Genomic DNA, 12,344 nt, shown 5'->3' on the forward strand with positions numbered 1-12,344 from the left:
TCCATTTCATTATTGATGACTTCCAATTTTCTTAGATTCGTACTTAGTACATTCCACATTCCAATTATTCGATTTTTGCAGCTGTTTTTTTTTCTCACCTTGAGTTGCGCCCCATCAGCAGATGAAGATCCTGTAGACTCCACTCCCACAGGTTCACTCCATTCACATTACTATAGTGAACTACTTTTGAGAAAGCAGCTTGTCAGGCACGCTTCAAGTGCCTTCTGATCTGAGGGGCCCATCCCCAGCACTATCTCCATCAATGTTCTGCTGTTATTCATTAGGATTTTGTATGTGACAATGTTTCCATGCTATGTATAAGGCTTTCAGTAGCTACTTCCTCCAAACTGGGCAGTTAATTTCTTCTTTGTAGTCTGTTCTTAGTCTAGAAACTCTGTTGAAACCTGTTCACTTTGAGTGGCCCTGTTGACATTTGACATACCAGTGACATGGCTTCCAGCATCACAGCAACACACCACAGCATGACAAACTGACAGATAAGTGGTGGTGAATGAAGTTAAGTCAATCACAAAAGGTTAAATATTGTATGAGTCTACTACTATAAGGATAAACACCAAGAGGAAGGCAGGCTTCTCTTCTCGGGTCATGTAATCTTCCAATCCAGTGTCCCAAGCAACCAGGTAGAAAGCTTGCTTAGTGTTCATGAACTTTGTCTATCACCCCCTTTATATGTACATCTAAAAACCACTTCAGGAGAGGAGACCCCACATCAGATGGGGTCAGTTTTTCAAGATGGGAGAAGAAAAGAGCCTATTCAGTTGCTATCATACAAAATACAGTCCCAAACAACATTCTCCTATAAAAGTCATAAGCAAAACTTACTGTAAATTAAAATCAAAACCAGATGAAGAAGCATATATGTTTCGGGGAAGGTGATTGCACTTCTTCTGTGGGTAAACCAAATAGAACTTCCCATGGGCAAAAAGTCCTTAACAATAGTCCCATTGTTTGCTGCCTTTTTTTTTTAAAATGATTCTCTGTATTTAAAATCCAGAGTAGGTAAATCTATAGAGACAGCAAATGGATTAATAATTATCTAGGGAGATGGTAGGGGAGTTTGGGGGGAAATGGTGAGCCAACAGAGAATACGAGAAAGAAATGTTCTAAAATTAATTGTGATGATGCGTGCACAACTCTTAATGTAACTGAATAATTCATTGTATGGTATGTGAAGTATATGCCTATAGAACTATTTAAAAAGTCAGTCACAGTCTCAGAAACCCACAGCAGCAGTCCTCCCTATCCTACACGGTCGCTACAAGTGGGACCTGGCAGCGATTTTGTTTCTGTTTCTGCATATTAAAATGCTGCTAGAGATACACAATGACAAATTATGCTTTTGGTTTTGGGCTTTTTTTTTTAAGCATTTATCTATATCTATCCGCCTACTACCCATCTCCCAATAATAAAATAAGTAAATATTGTGTTTTTATAATACGCTTTTTCTTAAAATATAGGCTTTTTAAACACAATATATTTTACACCATTTATTTCGATTACTCATAGTCTGAATGAATCCTGTTATTTGATCACTTTAGTTATTAAGAGTCCTTTATAGAGAACAAGTATTGACATTTACCTTAATTCAAATAGTACTGGTAATTACTATTGTCCTTAAGGTTAACAGAGCTTTGTATGTGCAGTCAAGTTTTGTGAAAAGTTCAGGTACAATCTAGGAATTTGTGGTTGTTTTTGAAGGCTGGAATTGTCCTGCTTCAAATTTTTCTTTGAATTTTAAGTAGTCTCTTCTTTTATCAAAATATTTTATCTGTTGAGAAAAAAGTTTGAAGAACAAATTACACAGCTTAGAATACCAGGACATATTTATTTTCCCAACAGTTTTATTGGCAAGTAATTTACATATCATAAAATTCGACAGTTTAATCATTCAATCCTATCACAGAAAATTGTACAATCACCCCCACATCAATTTTAGAGCACCCCACCCCCCAATAGTTAAATCACCTTTAAGATGATTTATGCAATCACAATCTGTTCTAGAAAAGCACATCTTTAAATATAAACTATTCCATATAAATTGTTGAAGTGTCTTAAGTGATTTGTATATAAGAATCTTAACCATATTTGGTTACAGATCTTGTTTAAAGTTTTATATAACTTATGAACCTTCTCAAGAAATATGCATGTTCCTAAAAAAGAAAGGGAAAAAAAAGAAATATGCATGTTCCTAAGCAAGTAAAACCTATCATGCAACTGCAGAAAGTTCTTTGGTCTCATAGATAAATCATAAGACTTCACAGTTTAAAGACTATATATTAAATTATTCTTATCATTTTAGCTTAGCAAATTTTATAACTTATCAATTATAACATTTCTGTCATATTCTCATCCAGAAATACATGCACAGTTGAAAATTTATATTTATGAACTACTTTGTCTCACTGTTTTTATTTAATTATCTTTCCATAAGGATTATAGATATTTTGCTTTATTATGGTAAAACTAGTAACATCATTAAAGTGGAAAAGCATGACCAGGGAAAAGATGCCCACCATAAAACTTGTAATTTCTGTATCTGAGCGTCTCTGCATACAAGGTAAACACAGTGTCAAAGGAGCTAACATTCACTAGTTATGTGAAAAGCTTTGATTCTCAACTATGTCATTGGGGCTTGCGAAAGTAAAAATGTGTTTGCACTGAGAACCTAAAAGTCAGCCCTGCCATTTGCCAAAGGTGGCATAACAGATGCAGACAGAACCTTCTGCTGACTAAACATTTCTCCCAGGGACGCCACTTCATGAGGTGTTAGGAGGGCCCACTGTAATTCAGTAACAAACTGCTGTCTCACTCACTGAGAAACCACACTCTCTAAAACCACAGGCCACCAGAGATCTTGCTCTTTGAAATTAAATTTAATATTTAGTTCCACTCTTGCTTGGAGGGTCTTTGTCACTTTAATACAGTGAGGCATCTTGATTTTCAACGCAGGTGCAGAACTTCAAGTCAGAATCTCTGTATGGCATTCAATGACACTCTGGGTCCACTTCTCAACCCAGGCCTGATGATGTTTTTCTTTGCTTCATTTACATTTTACTTTGGATAACAAACTATTCAATATATGTTGTGCAACTGGCTTCAGTGATTTTTAATCTGGAATCATTTATATGTGTGAATTTGATGCATAGGAGTCTCCTAAGAACAACAACAAAAACCCCAAACCCACTACCCTCAAGTGGATCCCTCCTCACAGTGGCCCTACGGAGCAAACAGCTCCACAGCATTTCGGGGGCTACAGATTTTTACAAGAACAGACTGCCTCATCTTTCTCCTGCAGAGTGGCTGGTGTGGCTATCAGCCCAATACGTAATCTACTGCACCACAAGGGCTCCTTCTAAGACCAGTGAGTTCTCGTCTTCTATTCTCCCCCCACCTCATATACTGACGCTATCTTTCCTTGTTTGGTGAGACGTCTCATAGTAAGGGTGTATGGACTCCCCAGTTCCAATGAGCTCAAGTTACATATTTAGATGCAGTGGTGTCATATAAATGATAAATAAGAGAAGAACATAAAATGTTTTAATTAACATTTTATGGCAAATTCATAGATTTTTGTATCTCATATCACATACTTCTGTCTAATGGACACCTTCATTTAAAGGTCCTAACTTGTCCTGACTAGCTTTGCTCCAAATGTGTCTCTCCTCCTCTAGGACCTTTGAGGGGGCTCCAAAATGAAATTGAAAGATTGTGGAATTTCCCCCACAAACTTCCTAAAGCCTCTTCGTATAGCAGTTCCAACCCACCCACTGGTGTCATGAAAGAAAGAGCTGGCAATCTGAAGTAAATCTACTCTGTAACACATGGGGTCATCCTAATTTGGAACTGACTCAAAGCAATAGATTTTGTCACACAAATTAAGCATGTGTGCTATAGAGAAGAGTAATTTGCTTTCATGACAGCTAGTACATGTTCTATGGCAATATTTAACAAGTCATAAATGTAACTATTCTTTGGCTGTGACTTCATTTACACACATAGCACGAAGTAGGACATACTTTTAAATCCAACCTACATTCAAATTCTCTCCGTACTATTAGACTGACGAGGTGATCCTTGAGCAAATTATTTGGTCTGTCTGACCAAACAAAATACATCCACTATTCCCTCACAAGACTGAATAACAATTAGAGCAAATGGAAACAAAGAGTCTCACACAAAATATCCTCAAAATGATACTTTTACACATACACCTCCCAGCCCCCTAACCATCTATCTTTCCACCTTCTCACACAGATTTCTAGAACACTACCAGCTTTTAGTGTATGGTAATTGGGTAAGGCTTCAACGAACTCCACAACCCTGCAAGCCTGTCAGAAAGAAACTCACAACCATGAGACCTGGGAAGGCCAGAACTCAGTGCCTTCTTTCCCTAGATCTTCCAAGTCGGTGTTTTTGGCCTTTGACACAGTGAAAACTCTTCTATTATTCGTTAAAGTGAAAAAGATTTAAGTTTTCTTTCTTTCTCTGATGAGTTCCTGCCTTACACAAGTGCTGGTATTCACAATTTTACTGAATTTTCCACTGAAACGAGTGATAGAAAAAGTTTTCCACCCTGTCAAAGGCAGAAAACACTCGAGTCTGGAAAAATAAGGCAGTACCCTAATGTTTCCCTGTGATATTTGAGAAAAGAGCTGAGGTGGAAAAGGAACAAAGCACTGAGTCTTAAGGGGCAGGCCGCGAAGAAGAACTCAGTTCTGGACAAAGAAGAACAGCGGCACAAGGCAGAAAAACTAGAAAGCACAAGCTGAAGGAAATGCTTATAAAGGGGGAAATGGCTATCATCAACTGCTGCATAAGTCAAGAAGAACATTTTACTACACTGCACATTTCCCTGCCTCCCATCATCAATAACCTCAAGCTTGTCCTTACCAATAAATACAACCCTTACCATAATCTTAAATCCAGCCACCCCAGTCTCTACCCACCATCTCTGAATTTTTATGGTAGAACCCTGATGCCAAAAATTAGTTGATTCGGTGACCTTTTCTGATTGTCATTCCTTTTCTATCCTCACTTCCCTAATTACTCTTAAACTCTAACGTCTCCAAAAGTGTCCCATCTCACCTAGGAAGACTAAGTAGGCCTGCCACCCATTACCTCTAGCCTTAATTTCGATTCTCTCCTTGTTGTTCCTTTAACACAGTGCCTGAAATTGTCTTCACCCAAATAGCCGCATGTTTGCATCCCAACGTTTTTCACAACCTGTGTTCACATATCTCAGTGAAGCCTTTCGTGACCATTCTATCCAAATTGCAAACCAATCCCTCAGCCCCTGGCCTCTGGGCATTTTGATTCTTGGACATCTTGCCATTTAATATCCCTCTCCTCTTACTTCTTGTCTGGCTCTCCCCACTAGAATGCATGCTACAGAGGGATAAGTACTTTTCCCATTTCTTCGCTATCCTTCTCTACGGCACATAGTAAGCACGTAGATATTATTTGTGGAATACAGTAACTAAATGAACAAGATATAGGCTGGCAAAAGGAGATGGGGACTGGTGTTTGATTCCAGTAAAGCAGGTATCTACATTTGGGAGATTTTTTCCCTGTGCTGTCGTTCCATTGAAATGAGCTGGTTATGTCCTCTTGGACTTTTTTCAAGAAAAGCATTTTCACAGAACATGTGAAAATGCACTACTTTTGTTAGCAAGTGGGTACGGGGCACTTTTCCCTCTACTCTACATGCTTTAATTCTTGGCAGGAGCTATCCATTAACTTAGTAGTGTCTGTCCCCAGGGCAAAGAAGTGACGTAACTGATGAACAACATAATTATTGCTTCCTTTTGGATACAAGGGCTGGCTGAAAAGGGCTAGCATTTAGCACCACAGTGAGTGTGAAAATGACATGTGGACTAGGCTGTGGTGGCCCTTGACCCTATTGGTGCCCTGTCTCGTTGTATGCTAATACTGCACAGCTATCCCTTCTCCAGAGGACTGCCCTCAGCTCGAGCCAGTGACTACATCCTCTTTAAAGCAGCACTCTGCTCTCCAGCTTAAGGGTTTTATTTTATATAAGGCATTTTAACTAAACACATACATACACCAAAAAACCTGTCTAGATTTAAAAGATCGTATTGTTAATTGTGCACAATGCTCTAGTAAACAGTACCAATAAATCCACTGTCTTGATATACAAAGGCTTTCTCTTCATGAAGTTAAAAATAAAAGTTATCAAAGGCCTTTGTATAATCTGGAAAGGAAATAGGTTTGAAAGGGAAATTTAGTTAATTTGCAGGAATGGTACTTTTTGATAAATGATATTGAATTTTGGCTAAATCCAAGTTCTAGCTTTTACACGTGTCATTTTAGGCAAAGAGTAAGCCAAAGTCCCTCTGACTGGGGACACTTACATTGTATTAGTTAAATTTGGTCACCTTAGTACCAAAGCAATGAGCCTGGTTCAGAGTAAGAACCCAACCAATGCTAATCCTAGGACCTGACGGGAGAAGAATCAAGAGCAGGAGAAGGATCTTTAGGGTTGCCTTCCATGAGGGAACAAGGAGCAAAGAATTAGGACTAGGATCAGAAACAAACAAGACTTTTGTTTTTTTAATCCCAATTGGAAAGCTCCAGTGTGAGAGAGGAAAACAGAACAAAAACAAAATATATTTGGGGAGGTACTAATTTTGTAGGTTTGTTCATGAAAGGGTCGGTGCCAAGGAAAAGTGAACATAATTTTTAAAGTTCTAAAAGGCACTTTTTTAGCTCAAGTATATGCTCCCTGCAATGAAAACTCAGATGTAGAATGTGTCTGCTGTGAGCATTCTTGTTCTGGACCCCGGGGAAGACACTGAGCATGTACTCCTGTCCCCATCCCCACAGGGCTTAAACTCTGAGACACAGATAAGCACTTGGTGCAACAAAGGGGTAAGCACTGTGGTACAGGAAATGTAGCTTGGTTTGAGAACATTGGGGATGGGCACTTGATCCAGACTTGGGAGGTCGAGAAGGTGGAGAAGACAAACTGAAGGATGAGTTAAAGTAGAGTGGTACACCATAGTGCTTCAAGAGGCAACAATGGCACAGTGTGGGAATTGTGCCCAATCTGACCCCACCACTCCAGGGCGAAAAGCTAAGGGCGTGCAACCAAGCAATGAAGTGCCCAAGGAATACCAAAAATAGACTTTGGGACACTCCCATCAGACTCAACGGGAAAACACCCCTAAAAGTCAACAAAGAGACCTTGAACTATTTATACGTGCTTTTTTTGTGTCATCAGTTTTGTTGTTGTTTTGTTTTGCTCTTTTTTTTTTTTTGGTGTTTATTAGTGTATCTGCATGTCTATCTAGATAACATAGGAGGGATAAACAATCCAGAGGAAAAAACAACAGGACCAATGGTTTGGGGGGTAGGAGGTGGGGTGGGCAGGCAAAGGAGAAGGGGAGGTGGGAGAAAGGAAGTGGGTGTTAAGAAACCCAGGGAAAAGGGAACAAGTGATTTAAAAATCGATGGCGAGGAGGGTGTAGGATGCCTGGTAGAGCTTGATCAAGGGCAATGTAACCGGGAGGAATTACTGAAATCCAAATGACACCTGAACATGGCAGTGGGACAAGAGGAAAGTAAAAGGAAACAGAGGAAAGAACTAGGAGGCAAAGGGCATTTATAGAGGTCTAAATACAGGCATGTACATATGTAAATATTTCTATATAACAAAAGGGAGTAGATACATATATTTATAGGTTTAGTATTAAGGTAGCAGATGGACATTTGGCCTCTACTCAAGTACTTTATCAACATAAGAATACTTTGTTCTATTAACCTGGCATTCCATGATGCTAACCTTCCTGACTTAATCATCACTGAAGACAAAATTAATGCATAAGCAAATGTGGTAAAGAAAGCTGATGGGGCCTGGCTATCAAAAGATACAGCGTCTGGGGTCTTAGAGGCTTGAAGATAAACAAGCAGCAGCCATCTAGCTGAGAAGCAACAAAGCCCACATGGAAGAACACAAAAGCCTGTGTGATCATGAGGTGTCGATGGGATCAGGTATCAGTCATCAATGACCCAGAACAAAAAATCATATCATTGTGAATAAGGAGGAGTGAAGAGTGGAGACCCAAAGCCCATCTGTAGACAACTGGACATCCCCTTACAGAAGGGTCACAAGAAAGACAAGCCAGTCAGAGTGCAGTACAGCACCGTTGAAACATACAACTTTTCTCTAGTTCCTTAATGTTTCCTCCCCACTACATGACCCCAATTCTACCTTATAAATCTGGCCAGACCAGAACATGTACACAGGTACAGATAAATGGAAGCATAGGGAATCCAGGACCTACAAACCCCTCAGGACCCATACTGAGAGTAGCGATACCAGGAGAGGGAGGGGGAAGGTGGGGGGAGAAAGGCAGAACCGATCACAATTATCTACCTATAACCCCCTCCCAGGGTGGCAGTCAACAGAAAAGTGAGTGAAGGGAGACATTGGTCAGTGTAAGACATGAAATAATAATACTAATTTATAAATTATCAAGGGTCCAGGAAAGAGGGTGGGGAAGAGAGGAGCTGATACCAAGGGCTCAAGTAGAAAGAAAATGCTTTGAAAATGATGATGGCAACAAATGTACAAATGCACTTGACACAATGGATGGATGGATGGATGGATGGATGGTGATAAGAGTTGTACAAACCCTCAATAACGTGATTTAAAAAAATTTAAAAAGTAGAGTGGTACAGAGAGAGGAATGAGAGGGCAACAATCTTGTTGGAAGAATGGAAACTCATCAGTAGAGCTGGAAGGGAATGGGCAGTCCAGGGATCCGAAGAGTGGAGCGCAATCCTGAGGGGGCTTCGAAATTCTCTAGTCTTCATCCCCAAAACAACAAAGTACACGACAGGGCTTGAGTCTGAGGAGATCCCCAACGGGATCTGTATTTTAATGCATGCCAACAGGTAGAAAACAAAGTCAAAGGGTAAGACAGACTTATGTGGAGGAGGGGGGATGACTTACGTGATGGCAAGTGTCAGTCTGGAGGGAGAGAAAGGAGAATGTCTAGAAAGGAGGGAGAACAGGGGACCTGGTGACTAGGAGAATATGTGGAAATTGGAAAGGTGGGAGGAGGCGCTTAGGCTGAGGCCAGGTTTCTGCCCTGTGCTGTTAGTGTCTTTAACTGTGGCCTAGGACACAAGAAGAAAAGGCTGGTGAGTGTAGGATGAACAGGAATTCAGTTTCGTATATGCAGAGCCCAGCCTTGACAAATCCTGTGAACACATCTGGAGACTCACTACAGGTGCCTACACACATGGTTCCAGAGTGACAGGGAGGTCTCAGCTGAGGCATACAGTTGTGCAACTCCACATAGGTGGAACCTAAAAGCAATGAGGAAGGCAAGCTTGCATGGAAAAGTGAGTAGCACAGAAGAGAACTCTAAGAGCATTGCCATTTTAAATGATCTACAGGAAGGAACCAAAAGAGCACCGGGGAAGGGCTGGTTGGGAGACAAAAGTAGAACACTAGAGATGGGCACTAAAGCGGCCCAGGGAAACAAGACCCCTGACAGAGAGGCATAGGCCTGAGTTTCAACTAAGTTTCTATAACATGAGTAAAGTGCAAACAGTTTGGACGGACCCTTTTCGTACATGGTAGACACATGAAGTATGTGCAGTCATTAAGTGGATGGGTTATGGAATCGAGCAAATGAGCTCCAATCCAAGTTTTAATACTAACTAGTCAGTGCAATTCAAAGTAGCCGTTTTCTTGTCTGTAAACCTGGGTACAAAAATTATTGTGAGATTAAATAAGACAGTTAATGCATTTGAAGGCTCGCAACACTGGTGACCCAGTGGGAGAGTGGAGTCTTCATGGAGTCGTACCCACCTGAGAGGAAGGGGGATTTGTGCAGTGGCCATGGTTCTCATACTGGTCACAGGTAGCACTGATTCTGTGACCCACAACAGCAGTGACCCTGAGAGTAGAAGAGCTGAAGGGTCAATTAGCCACCAGGTTAGAGAAAAATGAGCAGGTTTCAGGACATAGAAAAGAGAAAAACAAGAAGACCAGAAGCGTGGTTTCCCAATGAGTTTAGGACAGTCATTCCCAATCATGGTTACCCATCAGAATCAGCCACTATGGAAAAAAGGCGTGGCACTCCTTCAAACGATTGAGAATAGAAATTCCACAGGATGCAGCAATGTTTCTACTTGGTACATGCCCTACAGGAATAAGGAACACAGCAGGAGTAGATATACACATATCCACTGACACACTAGTCACAAGAGGAAGAAGATGGAAACAACCTACATGCTGGTGAAGAATGAATAAACAGACTTTGTGACAAACGCACAACGGAAAACTACACATTGATAAAGAATAATGATGAAATTGTGAGACATCTCATGACATGGATGGAATTGGAGAACAAAGGGTAAATGTTAGAAGAGACTGCTGTTAATTAAAAAAAAAATTGTTTTAATACAATGGATTTCATAGCAAAAGTAGCATATGTGGCTGGTTACCAGGGATGGAAGGGGAAGGGAGAGAGCAACTGTTCTCTCTTCAGTACAGGGCTTGGTAAACTGCAGCTCTAGAGCCATATGGGGCTGTCAGTACATACATGTGGCTCTGAAGTAAAATAGAAGACTTTTAAAGGATATTGTTCAGATAATGATTTCATTTGTTTGTAAAACTATATTTATGTATATTTACATGAATAACAATGAGTACAAGGAAGAAGAAAGTGTTTTAGAACTGAATATAGTTGCAACGGTATAACACTTGATATGACTGAATTATTGAATTGTATGACATGTGGATCAAGTGCTAATGAAATTCTTAAAATATGTATTTATGGTCCTCAAATAGTTTTTAAATTGTTATAAGGAACCCTGTCCCAAAAGTTCACCTAAAACCCTAATACCTGCTTTATCACTAAAATGACCTGTTCTTAAATTGCTTGGAACAGTGAAAAGGCAGAGGGAGGCTCAACCAGCCAGATGGCCTAGATTGGACCAACTTGAAGTACCTGACCTCCCTTGGTACATTGTAGAGGAAGGCATCCAAAAGCTTAGAGAAATTGGTAAGTTGGAATGGATGTATCAGGATATTCCCATAGACCCAAAATGGGGGTGTCCTGAGGATATACCCTTTACCACAACCATAAGGAACAAGTTTGTGAAGTGGGCCCCAGCATCTCTTAAGACTCCTGTAATTGCAATTTTATGTGCACCAGGATTAACAGTGGGCACTGCCCTAAGCAAACTCTGACATTTGCCCACAATGGGGCTGATTGGTACCCATGATGGTAGAGGGCAGGTGTCAGCACTAAATCAACAGACAGGGTGGGCGTGGTTATAATAGACAACAAAGTTTCAGTAGTAATCAAAGCAACCTATCTCGTGTGGAATTATGGCATTGGCTACTTAGCCATGGTGTCCCTAGGAATAAAATAGATGGGAAACCTACTAAATATTTATGTGATCTATACAGGCAGAAGAATGGTAGATCAAGAATGGTAGATCAGGTGAATAGCAGAACAGACAGTCACAATCGCTCAATCAATTACCAGACCTGAGCCAGTTTAAAGACCTACAACCTCTTGAATGAGGGGGAGGCTGGGTCCCTTTGAAGGAGGACCCTGCTACATCAGCGAAGGTCTATACTGTTAGTCTTTCTTCTAGCCTTCCCCAGAGGGACCTGCGGCCTTTCACAAGAGTAACTGTTCATTGGGGGAAAGGAAATAATCAAACTTTTCGGGGATTACTGGACACTGGCTCGGAACTGACATTAGTTTCAGGAGACCCAAAGTGTTTCGAAGGCCCACCAGTCAGAGTGGGGGCTTATGGAGGTCAAGTTATCAATGGAGTTTTAACTCTGGTACGCCTCACTGTGGGTCCAGTTGGACCCCAGACCCATCCTGTGGTTATTTCCCCAGTTCCAGAATGCATCATTGGAATAGACATACTTAGTAACTGGCAGAACCCCCATATTGGATCCCTGAAATGTGGAATAAGGGCTATAATGGTAGGAAAGGCCAAGTGGACACCATTAAAACTGCCATTGCCTAGGAAAATAGTAAACTAAAAGCAATACCGCATTCCTGGAGGGATTGCAGAGATCAGTGCCACCATCAAAGACTTGAAGGACTGCTAGTGTCTCACAACTCTCTCGCACGGGAGTGAGTTGCACTGAACCATTTGTACTGCTTTATAATTTAACTGTTCATTTCTTGTATTACATATCTACCTGTATATAATTTAACAGTTCATTTCTTGTGTTATATATCTAATTATCTTTATAAATAAATATATTAAATTATCAGCAATTTGGTTTTATCTCTCTAGAGAACCCTGTCTAACACACC

The 12,344-nt window shown here is 40.5% G+C and overlaps 1 long non-coding RNA gene across 3 annotated transcripts in view; it reads right to left on the minus strand.

The window, feature by feature from the left end:
• Positions 1-1,493: 1,493 nt before the first annotated feature.
• Positions 1,494-12,344, minus strand: part of LOC123522558 — a 13,385-nt gene continuing 2,534 nt past the window's right edge. For all 3 annotated transcript variants that reach the window (XR_006680809.1, XR_006680808.1, XR_006680807.1), the window contains exon 3: positions 1,494-1,789. This is a non-coding gene — a long non-coding RNA (uncharacterized LOC123522558). The remainder of the gene's footprint in view (positions 1,790-12,344) is intronic.

The sequence above is a fragment of the Echinops telfairi genome, unplaced genomic scaffold, assembly GCF_000313985.2.
Source record: "Echinops telfairi isolate 266 unplaced genomic scaffold, ASM31398v2 ScPeMD7_7424;HRSCAF=8462, whole genome shotgun sequence".
Classification (NCBI taxonomy): domain Eukaryota; kingdom Metazoa; phylum Chordata; class Mammalia; order Afrosoricida; family Tenrecidae; genus Echinops; species Echinops telfairi.